We start from the raw sequence: 17,152 nt of genomic DNA on the forward strand, positions 1-17,152 counted from the left end.
TTTCTACTTGCATTTTTACGTGCTTTTGAACTGCTAGGTTGGCAGAAGCTGGGACGAGTAACAGGCGCTCACTCTGCTACGCGGCACTCGGGATTCGACCCGCCAAACTGCCGACCATCTGATCGACAAGCTCAGCGTCCTAACCCACTGAGCCACCGCATCCCAGTTTTAAAAATGTAAGCATGTATTATTATGTAACTCGCTTGCAGAATTAATTCTGTCTGGGAAATTTTCTGATGGAAGAATCTCTAGAGCTACTGGACATATTGTCCACGTCTTTCAAGTTGAAAGGTAACTTTTGTAAACCAAGAATGTTTTCCCCAACTAGCAACTGTTGCTTTGATGTCCCATTTTGTCTTCCTGATAAGAGTTTCTTTTCCCATCTGCAGAGAATAATCTACGATTCTCAAGTAGATGATCAGAAATCAAAGAGCAAATGACGTGCTATCCCTCTGCTGCGTAGTCGGGCAGATTTGGCTCTGTAGGACAAAAGACTTGTCAGGATCAAGTCAGTTGGGACCAGACACAACGCAGGATTGAGCTGCAATATTTCCCCATGCAGTGCTAAAAAATAATCAATCTTGTCAAAAAGATTATGTGCAAAATGGCTGAATTGCTCTTTTGCTGCTAAGTAAGATTGGGGGCTGCCGTTTGAAGGAGAGAGAGCCCTGTTCTGTAAGGCTGCCCCATCTCTGCCCTCCCCTTTGCCCCCCCAAGAAGGCTGTGAGTCTAATGTGTCAGGCTGCCTCCCCAGAAGCCGTTTCTTGCTCGGCACTCGCTTCTCCTGGGATCGTCTGTCCCAGCAACTCTTCACACGCTTGGCAGAGCCGGCATGAAATGTCCTGAAGCTGTGAATTAAGCAGCGAGAGGCTGGTGCTGATGCATCTAATGGCACGGAGGGCCTGGCACTCTTATCCGAAGACATCAGCGGAGAGCCAGCTTGGCTGGAAAGTTTCAAGCCATTAAACTCAAGGCTTCCTTCCATTATCGGGTTAGCATTGTTGATTAGAAACAGCCTCTTCTTTTCCTCCTGACTGGTGGAGCTCTTTAATGATAGGGCTGCTTTCTCTGCTTCATTTAATCCAGGGGACAGGAGCGGAGGAAGAGTAACCCTTGCCTGCCTGCCTGCCTGCTTTCCCAGAAGTCAGAGCTGCAGGCTGGATGCCAGGAGGCGGCCTGGGCCAGGCAGCTGGAGTGGGGCTGTGCGTGGCTCCTGCCATTCTAGGCTACAGTGAAGCTCCACGGAGGCTCCTTCTCTCCAGCCAGGCCTGGAAGCAGCGGCCTCTGAAGGAAGGGAGGCCGCCCGGAGAGGTGTTTAGCAGCATCGGACCCACCGTGGTCCCTGAGATACTTTGGGGGAAAATTCAGTTTGGGGCTTGGGAGGGGCTTCAAAGGAGGGGCTTCGGGTTAGGAGTGGTCAATAGATTAATATCAGATCCCACCCACTCCCTGCTCATGCTATTCCCTCCTTCGCCATCTTTTAGCGATTGAATTTTGTGTTTTTATATTTGTGTAGCATTTTATTTGCATAATTTTACCTTTTTAATCTTACAAGTTCCCCCAGAGTTACCCTGGGGTAAGGTGAGTGGCCCATACATTTGATAAATAAATTTGATAAATAAGATGCTTTAAATAGTTTGGCTGAAGTTACAGAGCATGCTGGCCCAGCCCAAAACTGACATAGCATATAAAGTAAAGGTAGCACCCCTTTTTTTACAGGGCTGGTCAAGTGTCCTTGTGCTGCAGAGACCAATTCAATGGGGCATATTCCCCTCACAGCAGGATCTGCTTTGAATCACCTCTTGGGGTGACTATTACATGCACAGCAGCCCCAAAGCCCCTAAGGACTCAAAGGTGTATTTTTTTCAAACGGCAACTGGACTTCCTTGAAAACATTTCACTCCTTGTTCAAGACGCTTGTCAGGAATTGTGCAGAGATCTCCTTGAGCTAACAAGAAGTCGCACAGACAAAAAAGGTACCGAGAGCAACAAAGTTCACACAGTAACCACACAGATACACTGAGGTGTGAAAAAACAAAATACTTTACTTTGTGGTGTAATACAAAGCACAGTCAAAAATAAACAGTCCAGGTCATACATGTGTAAAGAACAGATAAACAATAGTAACAGTCCAAGGAGTATTCCAAATACAAAGTCTTCTTACCGGTCCAAAGGTCAAAACACAGTTGTTCTGGTTTAACACAGTAGCAAACCAACAATAGCAGTAACAGAGTAACTAACAGTGAAAAATCAGCAAGAGCAGAGAGAGAGAAACTACATCCCCAGCTCCCTCTTATGGCCGTTGGGAGGCAAACACACCCTTGGCCAATCATCACATTTAAAGTGATATCATACATCATGGCTTATATATTTACAACCCAACCAGGTAGGCTTAATCATATGCCTAACAAAGCTCCTTCAATTCAAAACTGAAGAAGCTTCTTGAAGCAAAGATTTTCAAGGAAAAAAACAAGAAAATTTAGTTGCCTTTCGGGAAAGCACCTTTGGGACAAACATGACCTGGATGAGTGAGAATCTCCATAGGCTGATCTCTGAGGTCTGTTTGGAATGAGTTGTGTTGGCTCAACCAGCTTCCCTCTTTTGTGGACCACTGAACATCAGCCTAGCATTTGCGGTGTGTGCGTGTCTGCAAATACCTGCTGAGCAGGCTGTATTCCAGTGTGCTTATTTGGACACATCCACGTTTGCATCACATGTAACTAAACAGCAATCCATTGGGACAAGGAAAATCTGGTACCTCAAAAGAGCTTGAAGTTGAAAACAGCCAATGTTATTATAGAAAAACTGAAATGAGTTCAAAACACACACCAGGGAAATTAGAATCACACAGTAAATGTAAAAGGAAATTTGGTGAAAATAATGGCAGTGCTTGTAAGGATTTGACTGGAAAGGATGGCAAAAGGAGGAAGGCTAGGAAGAATGAACTAGAAATACATTGGATGCAACTTCAGCAGGATTTATTTATTTATTTATTTTTGGGACTTATATGCCGCCCTATCTCCCGAAGGACTCAGGGCGGCTAACAACAATAAAAAACAACAATACAAAAATTAAAAAAGAATTAAATAACAGCCCCAAAATAAATTAACTACACAGTTAAAAATTAAAACATATTTAAAAACCCATCATCAATCCAGGTCAGCCAGATGGAAGAAAAAAGTTTTGAGGTCGCGGCGAAAGGACCGGAGGTCCGGGGCCATCCGAAGCTCAAGGGGGAGTTGGTTCCAAAGGGCTGGTGCTCCCACAGAGAAAGCCCTCCCCCTGGGGGTAGCCAGCCAACATTGTCTGGCCGACGGCACCCTGAGGAGGCCCTCTCTGTGTGAGCGCACTGGGCGATGGGAAGTCATCCCCGGTAGCAGACGGTCCTGCAGATATCCCGGGCCTAAGCCATGTAGGGCTTTAAAGGTAAGTACCAGCACCTTAAATCACCTTAAATTTGCAGAGGTTACTTTCCTGGTGAACACACTCACACACACACGCACACACACACACACGTGCACACACGCACATACATACAGACACACAGACACACAGACACACACACCGAACACAATTCAAACCGCACTAAAGATGTCCCCCGAACGGAGACAAAACATTTGCAACCTAATTACCAAGCCCGGAGATTACATATATATATAATTGAGCAGCAAGTGTGGTTCTCTCCAGAGTGACAAGAATCTTGTTTCCGACCAGATTCTGGACCTACCTAGAGCCTTTTAATCAGTTCATTTGGGGAATTAGAAAAAAAACAACAAAACCCAACAGCCTCAAATGCCAGGTAGCCTTTCCTGATCTGTAGAAGTGGAATTAACTCAATGTTCATGTTTCATGTCCAATTTATTTTGGAGGGCTGACATCAGTCTCGCAACTCTGAAAGTACTAATCTTCCTGTCTCCTTTATAGCCTGACCAAGTAGGGCAGCTCTTGTCAAGTGCAGGAAATCAGGAGCTGAGGCGGTTCAAAAGAATACAGGTTTATTGCATGCTAACACTCTCGACAAGAATCTGAACCACTAACGGTCCAAGCGAATTTCTTGTAGATAAGAGTCAACAGAATTCAAGGTGGGCTGGAACTCCAGACTGATGACGCACTTAACCCCCCCTCCCCCTCAGGCTCAGCCGGGTCATCTAGATCTCCTTCCTAAGTTTATTTCCATGACTTAAGCAACTGTTGGTTTCTCCCCACTTTGTCTGATCATTCCTTAAGCAGCATCTCTTCCTCTTGTCCCTCAAGTCATTCCTACATACCATTACAATGAGTTTGTCACTAAACGAGGACCTCTTCTATATTAAATAAAATTATCTTCCTAGTGGTTCAGTACCAGGATCTTGTTTCCTGCTCTTGTCTGTTCACCAGCAATGGAGAGAACAGATGAATATTGCACTCACATCTCCTTCATTTTGCTATCCTTTACAACAGGGGTGTCAAACTGCCGGACCATGGGCCAGATGCGTCATGAAGAAACCGTGCTCACCCCATTGCCGGCAATGGCAAAAAAGCTCTGATACGTCCTGAGTTTGACATGTCCGCTTTACAACTTCTAGACTGGATTGTCTTCTTTAAGTACTACTGGAATGGATAGCAATTGGTCTGATTAACTTTGGGAATCTTTCCATCATGTTCTCATAATAGCTTGCTTAAACTACATGCCGTTGTTTCAAACTGTCCTTTGCAAAAAGGGATTTTCTACTGCAATCACTTTGCCCCTCTCTTTTTATGGGAGAACTTCGCTTTCGTTCATCCCTGCCGTGTGGAGAGTTCTTTCTCCATTCTGCAGAAGTTGGGATGATAGAACTATCTGATGGCCGGAGTTGGCACTGTACTTCCTTCCTTTTTATGGCCCTATGGTCCCTTAATTCGGGGTGCAAACAAGCATTTTATATAGCCTGGCAATGATTTTATGAGGCTTCATAGAAATATCTCAAAGGACCTCTTCCGAGAAATATGTCATTTTTTTAAAAAAAAAGAAAAAACCCAGACGCACAAGACTTTGAGTAGGTTTATTTACCTTATGCCCACAAAATGGATACAACAACAATTCCACACTGCTGTTGGCAGAAACCTCACCGAGCCTCTTGCCAGAATTCAGTCAGTTTCAAAAGGAACCCTGGCAAAGCCATTCCTTCTCATGGGCACCAGCCTGAATTGTGGCCAGTGGCAGCCACGCTAGCATCCAGGAGAAAGTGGCACATGGAATGAACACCCACTGATGGAGGGGGAGTCCCTATAATTCTGGGCACACATCCTGCTTTCCATGGAAACCAGTCCTCATTTTTTCTTTACCAATAATAAAGGCATGTTCCCCCTTTCCTCTATTTCCTCCCCAGAAATAATCTGTATCCTGTATTCTTGAGGGAAGAAACATTCACAAGACAGTGTTTTTAAAGTGCTTCATGCCACATTTTAAATGTATGACTGTTTTTTTAGACGTTTTTACTGTAACTAAAAAATGTAAATGGTTTTTAATGAGCTGTATTCCCACTAGGACAATGAAAATGTGGCTAAAAAGCTTTATCCGTAGAAATAAGTCCCATAAAATCATTCGGAGTCCAGAGTCACCTTGTAGGGGACATGGACAGCATAAAATATTAATAAATAAGCAAATAAAAATAACCAGGTTCTCAGTGAACTTCGTAGCAGAGAAGGAAAAGCACAGAGGCATAACAGCTAAGGCTAACAGGACATCCCTAATTCAGAAGAAGAAGAAAAGAAAAGAGCATGGGAACTACAGACCCATAACCAGTTTGCCAATAAACTACTTACAGGCATAACTGCAAATCAAATCCAGAGCTGTTTGAAAAGAAACAACTTACTTCCTGTAGAACAAAAAGAGTGTTGAAAAAATTCAAGAGGAACGAAGGCTCTGTTATTGACTGGGAATCTGATTTTAAAGAATTTGAAAAATAACAGAATAACAGAATAAGAGAGCTGGAAGGGACTTTGGAGGTCTTCTAGTCCAACCCCCTGCTCAAGCAGGTGATCCTTACAGAATAACACAATAGCAGAGCTGGAAGGGACCTTGGAGGCCATCTAGTCTAACCCCCTGCTCTGCATTCCCAGGCAAAGGCTGTCATATATCAAGCGTTGTAGTTATACAAGTACGTTTATGGCTAGGATAGATTATAAAAAGGCATTCAGTTTTGTTTCACAAAATGGAATGGAAAGGGAAATGTGTGTAGTCTGATGAAAAGAACGGCTGTGTCTCTGTCCGAGTCCTTCCTCATCTTCTTCCTCAACATTCATTACACTGAGCCTTGGTCCATGAAGAGGGCTGTGGATGCGGCTTTTATCATTTGGGGTTTGTTGTTTTTGCTCTGGGCATCATTGCATAAACAGGCAAACAATCTGGACTCATGTTGCCACTAAGGAGAAATCCTATCCTTGAGAATTGCTTCTTCCTGTGGAAAACCTGTCCAAAGAACAATCCTGGCAGAGTTGCTTTAACTGGTCCTTGTGCTCAGTGTTATATCTGGCACAGAGGCACCTTCACGAAGTCAAGACACTCAACAGGTCAGCCCCAACTATATGATTGAAATCTTGCCCCTTTTTATGTGCAAATTAACAACAGTTAAACTTGTATGCTACATAGTTGCCCTGAGCTTTTTTTTGTAAATTCTCCTGTGTGTAAAATTCAAAAAATGTCACCAGATTTGATCCTTCCTTCCTTCCTTCCTTCCTTCCTTCCTCCCTCCCTCCCTCCCTCCCTCCCTCCCTCCCTTCCTTCCTGGCACTATTTTGGACCTCCAACTCACAGGAGCACAGGCCAACTGATCCTGTGGTCAGATGGAAAGTCTGAGAATTATAGCATAATTCAACCCGGCCAAGACTGAGTGGCTTTACATACCGGCATCTCGTTTAGTCCAAGAGGTTCCATCTTTGATTATAGGAGGAGAGATGTTACCTCCCGTTGATAGAGCACACAACCTGGGCGTCCTCCTGGATTCACGACTCAGTTTTGAAGATCATATTGGAGTCGTGGCTAGGGGGGCATTTGCCCAGATTCGCCTGGTACACCAGTTGCGCCCCTTTCTGGACCGAGATGCCCTACATACAGTCACCCACACACTCGTTACCTCCCGTATAGACTACTGCAATGCTCTCTACATGGGGCTGCCCTTGAAGACCACCCAGAGGCTTCAACTGGTGCAGAGTGCGGCTGCACAGGTAGTGATGGGAGCACCCCGATACTCCCATATTACACCCCTCCTGCGTGAGCTGCATTGGTTACCGGTTACCCTCTGGGTGAGATTTAAGGTGCTGGTACTTACCTTTAAAGCCCTACATGGCTTAGGCCCGGGATACTTGCAGGACCATCTGCTGCCGGGAACGAATTCCCATCGCCCAGTGCGCTCACACAGAGAAGGCCTCCTCAGGGTGTCGTCGGCCAGACAATGTCGGCTGGTGACCCCCAGGGGAAGAGCCTTTTCTGTGGGAGCACCAGCCCTGTGGAACCAGCTCCCCCCTGAGCTTCGGATGGCCCAAGATCTCCAGTCCTTTCGCCGCGGCCTCAAAACACTCCTTTTCCACCTGGCTGACCTGGACTGACAGGGATTTTAATTATGTTTACAATTTTAACTCTAATCCTTAATTTATTTCAATTTTAAATTTTAATTTACTGTACAGAGACCTTTAATTTTTTGTTGTTGTTAGCCGCCCTGAGTCCCTCGGGAGATAGGGCGGGATATAAGTCCCATTAATAAATAAATAAATAAATATTCATGGAAAGCTGGGAAATCAAGGTCAATCAATGTCTCGTTTGATACCATTACAAATTTATTCTTTTGTGACACTTGCTTTGAAAGGTTCTCGTAGAATCTTAGGGCTGGAAGGGACCTTGGAGTTTTTCTAGGCCAACCCTCTGCTCAAGGTAGGAGTCCTCATAACATCTTGGGCAAATGGTTGTCCTTCTTGAAAACCTCTAGTGGCAGAGAACCCACAATTCTGGGAGGCCCACTGCCAGTAGTGGGATTCAGCTGGTTCACACCACTTCAGCAGAAGGGGTAGCTAATGTTTTGTTGCCCAGGCCCAGAATGGACTTCCGGAAGCAGCATCCACACAGAGAACCGGTTGTTTACGTATTTGAATCCCACCACTGCCCACTGCTTAACCATTCTCACTCTCAGGAAATTCCTCCTTACAGTATATCCAGCTGATGAGTTTCCACCCACTGCTTCTTGTCCTGCCCTCAGGTACTAAGGAGAATAAATTTACACCCTCTTCCCTGGAGTAGCCCTTAGAGTATTGTCAGGGCTGCTTTCACAGTCTTCTCTTTGTTAAGTTAAACATCCAGTTCATCTAGTCGTTGTTCTTCCTAGGATTTAGGCTCCAGGCCCCTAATCTTCTTTCTTGCTCTTCTTTGCAGTCAGGGCCTTAGCATATTTTTTGCATGGTGGTGACAAGAATTAGACACAGTACTACTCTAAGTGTGGCCTTACTAGTGTGGTATAGAGCAACATTATTATTTCTCTTGATCTTGATACTATCCCTCTGTTGGTGCAACATTAGCTTTTTTGGCAGTGAAAGCACACTCTTAACTTATACCTACTGCCTATCCTGTATGTGTGCATGTGGTTTTTCCTTCTAATGTGCAGGACCTTTTCTTGCCATTGAGCTGCATCTTGTTGAAGAGGGCCCAGTGTTCAAGTCGGCCAAGAGCTGTGTGAATCACTTCTCAACTCCCTCGTTATGATACAGCCCCAGTGCTTCTTCCCAGCTTCCCAGATGCCTAAGTGTGAGCCATGGATGCTCAACAAAGGATCGTTGAGATCCATTGTGGATCTCATGATTAATCAAAAATTTGTCTGTCTTCGGGGAAAACCATGACTTCTAAAAAAAATTCTAAATTTAGCAAATGAAACCATCAATGTCTTCCGGTCTTTATAATCTTTACATCAGCAGGACAGGATGCTTACTCAATAAAGAGTTGAGCTAAGTTGTCTCAGCATGTAATTCCATAAGGATTTTTTTTTTCTGGGGAAAATGCTATCATTTTCCATCTCTGTTTAATGAATCATGTGAATTATAGGAACATTTACAAATGGTTTTCTCTGCAGCCTATTAGTTTGTTTCTGTAGGGTTCTAATGGAAGACATGCCTCATTTAGAACTCTCCTTGCCCTGCAGCCATAAAGAATAAATTGTATTATTATAAGCAGTTACCTTTGAAAATGATCTTGTAAAAAAATGTACATTGCATTATTGGCAAAGCAGGGGGTGGGGAAAGGAAGTATTGTCATTGTAGACCAAGATTGCTAGCAATGACTTATGCCTGCTTTTATTTTTGTGGCTGCTTGGAAGGCACCACACCAACTAGTCTATGCAATAAAAGCATTCAGCCCGCAGCCCCTTCAGCTTCTTCAGAGGTGACACACACACATCCGTACAAGCAAGCGATCCTGGAGAAGGGGAGATATTGGCCTTGGGCTACTTTTCCATGAGTGACTCTTGCCTGCTGCTGAAAGCAATGGCCAGGAAAAGAAAAATGTCTTTGTTACTTGCCAGGTGATAGTCCTTTGTGGCTAAGATGAATCTGCCCTGCATGATTGTTTTGCCCACAGTGCAGGAGGCACAAGAGAGTCTGCAATCCCATCCAAGTCTGGAGAGGCTTCTTTTTCACAAACAATAATGAATCCTGCATGCGGATGAAGCTGAAGGAATGAAAGGACATTGCAGGCCTCCTTAATTAGCAGAGGACAGTTGACCGAAAGCTGCCCCAAAACTTTCCTGAATAAAAAGAGGAGGCAGTCAAGGTAGTGTCCCTACCCTTGAAGTGATTCCTGGATGAAACCCAATCCACGTATGAGGCAGGGGATTCAAATTCAATGGGATTCTGATCCCCTGACAGCCAGTTTGCCTGAGGAAGTCTCAAAAGGGTTAACACCAGGGGTCTTCAAACATGGTCACTTTAAGATTTGGGGACTTCATTTCCCAGAATTCCTCAGCCAGCCATGCTGGCTGAGGAATTCTGGGAGTTGAAATCCACAAGTCTTAAAGCGGCCAAGTTTGGAGACCCCTGGTTAACACCAACCAAGCGTCCCAGCTGTGCACCTGTGGAGCTGCTTTTAGAAGCAGCCTTAAGGGGTTGATATCCCCCCAGGCAGACTTGGAGGGTTTCATGAAGACACTTAAGGCTGAGATTTCAGGCTGGGGTGGCATTGGCTGCTCAAAGATTAAGCTCTGCCAGAGGGAGAAGAGCCTTGTGTGGGGATAGAGAAGGAGGGGGCCTCTCCGTCATGGTGCTGCCCCAGCTGTGGAACACCTTTCCCAGGGAAGACTGAGTTTGTGAATGTAACAGCTGCTTGTCTTGGCCCCTATTTCATCCAAGACCTCCAAAAATGAAGTGCATATCTACCACCATCTCTGTGGGGCTCACATATATGATTACAATGTATAGAATAGAGCTGGAAGGGACCTTGGAGGTCTTCTAGTCCAGCCCCCCAGTCAAGCAGGAGAACCTATACCATCTCAAACAAGTGACTGTCTAGCCTCTTTTTAAAAATCTCCAATGATGGAGCGCCCACAATTTCTGAAGGGAAGCTGTTCCACTTGTTAATTGTCCTCACTGTCAGGAGGTTTCTCCTTAATTCCAGTTGCTTCTCTCCTTGATTAGTTTCCATCTGTTGCTTCCTGTCCTGCCTTCAGGTGCTTTGGGAAATAATTTGACCCCCCTCTTCTTTGTGGCAGCCTTCAATGAATAGAATAGAATAGAACTGGAAGGGACTTTGGAGGTCTTCTAGTCCAGCCCCCTGCTCAAGCAGGAGAACCTACACCATCTGAGACAAGTGACTGTCCAGTCGCTTCTTAAAAACCTCCAGTGATGGAGCGCCCATGATTTCTGGTGGCAAGCTGTTCCACTGGTTAATTGTTCTCATTGTCAGGAAGTTTCTCCTTAATTCCAGGTTGCTTCTCTCTTTGATCAGTTTCCAGCCATTGTTTCTCCTCCTTCCCTCTAGTGCTTTGGTGAATAATGTGACCCCCCCTTCTTTGTGGCAGCCCCTCAAATACTGGAATACTGCTATCATGTCTCCCCTATTTCTTCTTTTCTTTAGACTAGCCAAACCCAACTCCTGCAGACATTCTTTGTATGTTTTAGTCTCCAGTCCTTGGATCATCTTAGTTGCTCTTCTTTGAACTTTTTCCAAGTTCTCAACATCTTTTATGTAGTATGGTGACCAAAATTAGTTGCATATTCCAGGTGTGGTCTTACTAGGGTTTGATAAAGTGGTAATAATACTTTGTGTGATCTTGATTCTATGCCTCTGTTTATACAACCCAGGATTATATTAGCTTTTTTGGCAGCTGATCACATTGCTGGCTCATGGTTAAGTCCACTAGGTCACAGTTATTGTTTTTGAGCCAGGTCTCACCTAATTGGTACTTAAACCTTTGATTTTTCCTTCCTAAATGTTAAACTCTGGTTTTCTCCACACAGAAACTCATTTTGTTGGATAGGGCCCATTGTTCAAGTTTGTCAAGATCCTTTTGAATCCTGAGCTTGTCTTCTGGGGTGTTGGATACTCCTGCCAGTTTGGTGTCATCTGCAAATTTGATGAGTTCCCCTTCCATTCCCTCATCTAAGTCATTGATGAAGATATTGAAGAGTACTGGGTCTAAGACGGAGCCTTGTGTGCTTACTTCTCTCCCTGTGGGTGTAGTGCCATTGAGGACTACTAACTGAGTACAGTTTGCCAGCCAGCTACAGATCCATCCAGTGGTGATGTTGTCTATTCCACCTTTTTCTAGCTTACCAAGCAGTAGATTGTGGTCTACCTTATCAAATGCATTTCTGAAGTCTATGTATACTACTCCACAGTATTTTTCTGGTCTATTAGTTTAGTCACTTTATTAATGGGCATCTTCCATGCTGAGCCTCACAAATGAAACCCAGACAGGGATTTTTATGGACACTTCCAGGATGCTCATTCAATTGCATGGCAGGAAATGACAAATTCATTAGCCCGGCTTTAACAGGCCTTTATCTGAGCAGGACTGTTAGTAGGGGCTACACTGAGCTGCCACGTGGGGCTTCATGTATCCAATTCCTTAATTTCCACAAGGGATTTATCCATGCCATTTTTTCTACACCCATCCATGAAAACAGATTTTTTTTATCACCAACTGTTTTTAGTGTGCAGATTCAGCTGACATGGTTGAATGACAGAGTTGGTTCAACTATCGTTCGTATGGGGAAGATTGCAGCGCTGCTGTAAATTGTATGAAAAAAACCCATCTCAACTATTCTATTGTTTTAATTGCTCACTCTGCTCTGTTTTCCAATTCTAACAGAACCGGAGGAAGTTCCAGAATTAATTATGGAAGTGGTGCAGACAGATTGATGGATTTCAGTCCCTTCATTTGCATCTCTTACCTTACCGGTGGATGATTGTATATGCATGTGCGCTGATTAAGCACTGCAACAAAGCAATCAAGGTGATTGTATGTGTGGTTTCGCTAAGATTTTTTTTTAATTAATGCAAAATATTAAAGTATCAGAGGAAAGAAAATGTTGATGCCATCATTTCTATACAAGCATCAGCACTCACAAAGCCCCCAAAGTGATTTGCACACAGACATTCGGAGTGGCGGGAAAGGTCTGCATGGTGCAAAAGAGCTTGAAATCTGAGGAATCAATTACAAGAAACAGTCCTAGGCAAAATTCAAAAACATGACTATATAAATATAAGTATATATTTTAAAAATGGAGGAATAGAACAGCTTTATTTTATTCATAACCTGCATTTTTATTGTAATTTTATTGTGATTTTATTACACACACACACACACACGCACAAAGATGCTGCTCAAGGTAACCTTGAAACGAGATAGGTGGCAAACAAATATTTTCCTCTTCAGAAAAGAAAGGGGGGAAAAAAGATAAGACCATAAAAAGTACAGAAAATTCAGTTGTGGAGAATTTTGGAATCATTCCTTGCCATATGCAGAACATTGTGTTTTAACTTCCCCGACCAAAGAAGAGGTGAAGCCGGGAGGAAACTAACGTTCCCAATGGTGGCCTGATTCAATCAGGAGTGAGGCAAGAAGGCCCCCCCCTTGCCTCCCCCAGTCTCCCAAAGGTTATGACAGCATTACGACATTTTGCCTCTGAAGACATCAGCAAAACCCCAGGAAGTCTGTTCTCTAGTCTAGATTGCGGTCACTGAAGCCCAATACAGCCCAGCTATGATTTTTTTAGTCCAGGAGAAAGAAGGAGAAATCCCTGCGGATTTTATTCCGCTAATCATTGCTGACTATTCGGGGTGGTGCTCATCTCTGTTTCAAGGCCATTGAGCCAGCACTGTCCAAAGATGTTTCTGCAGTCCGGTGGCCAGCGCGATGTCATGGAGCGCCGTTACATTCCCACCGAAGTGGTACCTATTTATCTACTTGTATTTGTAGCTCACATTCTATTTGGCTGTTGCCTGTATAAGAGGGTGAGAGACAGGTATCTTGGTCTATATACCAAACGAATGACCCATTGGGATCCCCATATCAAAACAACTTACCTTACATCCGGCCAGAACTTGAAAATAACATTTAACGCAGCACAGTACTTGAACAAAATGGTTCGGTTGAGATCTGCATATGTGGGACTGATTGGGGTAGATTGCAAGGGCGACTCCAAAATATAATTTTATCATATTTTCTCTACATCTTAAATTATTGTACACTATTATAATTTCATTTTAGATTGTATTTTATTCCCCTTTCATTGTAAATCGTATTTTATCCTAATTCCATTTTCAATTGTATTTTATCAAATTCCATTTTAAATTGCTTTTATCAAATTTTAGTAATAATGTGTTGCTGGAACTTTGCACTTTGATATGGCCCAAGGGCCAATCAATAAAGACTTACCATTACTTGCATTTGTATGATTTCGAATTGCTAGGAGCCAGATGAGGATAGGGGCAAACCCCGTCATGTAGCAATTGAGTCTTGAACCTGGGTTGCCAGCATCCCAGCAGGCAGAAGGAATTATTCTTCTGCAATAATGGGGTAGGTGGATGCACAAAAGGAGCAGGAAACCTCACAACCTGCTATCTTTCCATGAAACCTTTCACGGTTGTCTTCCAAGCAAGGCCTCCCTCCCTGCTTCCCTTCATAGCAGCCTCAGCCAGTGCAAGAAGGCGCCTTGGCTTCCCCATCCAGCTCGGGACTGCACAGTCTGTTAATTTCGGCTTCTCCTGGAATCCACTGCCTCTTCCCCTAGGAAACTGTTGGTGCTGTCACAATCCCCCTTCCTTCTCCAGGGGTAACATTCCATCTCTAATAACTGCTGTGCATGCTGCTAAGATAAAAATAATCTTACAGAATATTCAGAACTTTCTATCTATTCAACAAATGGAGCACTTCCTGCTTGCTTCTGTGGATCTTCCAGATTGTAAAAAGATATTTCGGTTGGCAACACTACAGCAGTACTGTATTCCTTAGCTTCTTTTCTGAACATCCCTTCTCCCTTCAATTTTCTGAAGACAAAACAATTTATTCCTTACCGAATAGGAGGTGGGGGTGGGTGGGTGGAAGGACAGCTTTTCCTATGTGTCCAGGTAAGCATCCTTCTGTAGGAAGATCCTGTTTCAGAAATGACACGTACTGAGAACTCAGCAATCTGTGTGAACTGCGTTTGATAACCTGGAAGACTGTGAAGGGAGCTTAACTTTACTGCTCAAGGGTTCCTGAGAATCAAATATGAATTATGGTAGAAGCTGAGCTGGACTCCAAACATGCCCCAGTCTGTCCGTCTGGGGTTTATTTTATTATTATTATTATTATTTTGTCCTACCGAGGATATCTCTCTTTAGCACTGGATTTGAGTCTCATGTCTATGCTCTACCAAATTTTATAAGTTTGTGAAAGTCTGAAACACAAGGGTTAATAACTCATATAATCCACTAAACCCTAAACACAAAGCAGTAGCTGCATTCACCTGACATGCTGGACTCAAATATACAAGCCACCAGAGAAAGACCAGTGTTATTAAAAAAATTTTAAAAGAAAAGACTTGTTGTTCAGTGATTTTTAGAGGTCTGTAGTGGGGCCAGAAACACATCATTTCTGCTTCTGAACACAGCGTTGTGGTCTCACAGTAATCTAGGGCTGTGTTTGAACTGAGGCAGAATCCTCTTTTTCAAGTGCCCATCATCCCACAATTACACAGAAATCTGAGTCAGCCCCTTAGAGAAAATAAACTCTTGTTTTGCTTAATCAAGCCATAACCACTTTTATTGTCAAGATTTAACTTTCAATGGTGGTCAGTTTTAAGTGGATAAACTATTATGCAAAAAATTGTACATGAGTGGTAAAAACAAAATTAATTAGCACTGGCCTCCCATCCTGCGTGGACCATGTGTTAGAGGCTTTTGAGGGCAATACTGAGCCATATTCAAGGGTCCAGCTCTGTCACCAATGCTATATCAATCAGGGAGTAATCACAGAGCTATTGATTAGTTGCTGGATTCTTAAAATTCAAGACCCAGAAACACATTTCGTCTTGCGCTAATTATGATTTTTGAAGAAAAATCCGTTGTTCAGTAAGGGAAGAGTGAATGAACGTGAATGTACTTTGCCTGGCAAGTTCTATGACACAACTGCATCACAAGGAGTGATCAACAACCACCACCCAAATAACAAAGCCTCAATAAATGCAAACCTGAAGCTGATTTTTCAACAGGCATTGGGATAATCATTCAGAGACAAGCTGTGTGAGAGGGTTGCCAAATAATTTGTCAAAGGCACATTGTTGAAGCTGTTTTACTTTTGTTGCCAACCAACCTCTTGACAATCTGAAATGACAACTGCTTCTTTCCTGTGGTCCTCCTGTGCCTTTTCTTCTCTACTTCAAAAATGTTGAAGGCCAACCAAGGGAGATGCCTAAGACCTGGGGCTGCTCCTTTTGAGTCAAGGCCTTGCCTTCAGTTCTTCTCTAGAGCAGGGGTGTCCAAAATTGGCAACTTTAAGTGTTGTGGACTTCAACTCCCAGAATTCCCCAACCAGCCATGCAAAAGTCCACAAGATCTTTGAAGGCCCTCGATGTCGTATGAGTTGCCAAGTTTGGAGAGCCCTGTTCTAGAGGCACCAAGGCATTCTTACACAATTGTTCATTAAATTATGGACCCTTCAATGTCTTTTTTATCGTTTTGATCCATCCAAGGACACAGGGAGGCCACACTGCCAGTGAAAGAATGAATCTATCAGCCCTATCAGATAGGCCAGACTAAGAAACAGACACAGTTGGCCTTCTGTGAGCCATCTGCATGAAATGTAACTAATGATAGATGTTCTTCTCACCTGCAACTTGGCATTCACCCAGTTCAATGCTCTTTAACACCCAGCATATTCCATTAACACCATTAGGCAGATCATGGAGGAATGCTTTGAGGCTTTGCCATTCTGCCTCTCACCTACCTTGGTTTCTCCTACCTCTCACTCCTCCCTTGTTTGTTCTCCAAGAAATGGTACCACCAACACAGACCGGTATAGTTAACAATATTGGGACTCTGCCATCTCTTGCCCTCAAGCAATAGCTCAAAAAGTTCATTTCCCTCAAAAAGAGGAAAAATGGATCCAATAAACAACAGACCAATCAGCCTGATATCAATACCTGGGAAAAATCCTATAAAAGATAACCAAGCAGCAGATTTGTGACCACCTAAAAGTGAACAATCTCGGCCTGATCCCATTTCTTCTGGGATCCCTTTCAGAACTTGGACAGTACAGATATTTTCTGTGACTTCCATGTTCTCAGAGGGGTCAGCAGGAAGAGAATAATGCCTTGGGGGCCTTACAGCTCTGGAAACATTCAGTTACACTTCAAAGCAAAATGTTCAACCTACTGGAATGCCTTCAGAGCCCAATAAAATTACCACTAAATTGCAAATTTCTTTAACAGTGCAGAGGAGGAAAATTATTAAATAAAGGGAAAGTAAATGCAATTTGTTTCTAGTAATTGAATTATAATTAATTAGAAATGGTATTAAATCAGGGGTAGATCGACTCTGTCTTGCTCTACATTTCTGGGTACAACCCTTCAGCAAAAGTTCTTGCCTTCAGATTTCCATAAACCCCAAAAATGTTCGATATTCCCCTAAGCTGCCAGGCTCAGTAAGCAGAGAGGCCACCTATGAGAAACTCTC

General features: G+C 43.5%; 1 long non-coding RNA gene across 1 annotated transcript; it reads left to right on the top strand.

Annotated features, from left to right (window-relative positions):
* LOC308672169 lies at window positions 1-13,879 on the top strand. The gene is made up of 4 exons (XR_014027365.1): window positions 1-176; window positions 390-991; window positions 1,087-1,311; window positions 12,306-13,879. It is a non-coding gene; the product is annotated as an uncharacterized lncRNA (long non-coding RNA).
* The last annotated feature ends 3,273 nt before the right edge of the window (window positions 13,880-17,152 follow it).

The sequence above is a fragment of the Vipera berus genome (assembly GCF_964194415.1).
Source record: "Vipera berus genome assembly, chromosome: 9".
Classification (NCBI taxonomy): domain Eukaryota; kingdom Metazoa; phylum Chordata; class Lepidosauria; order Squamata; family Viperidae; genus Vipera; species Vipera berus.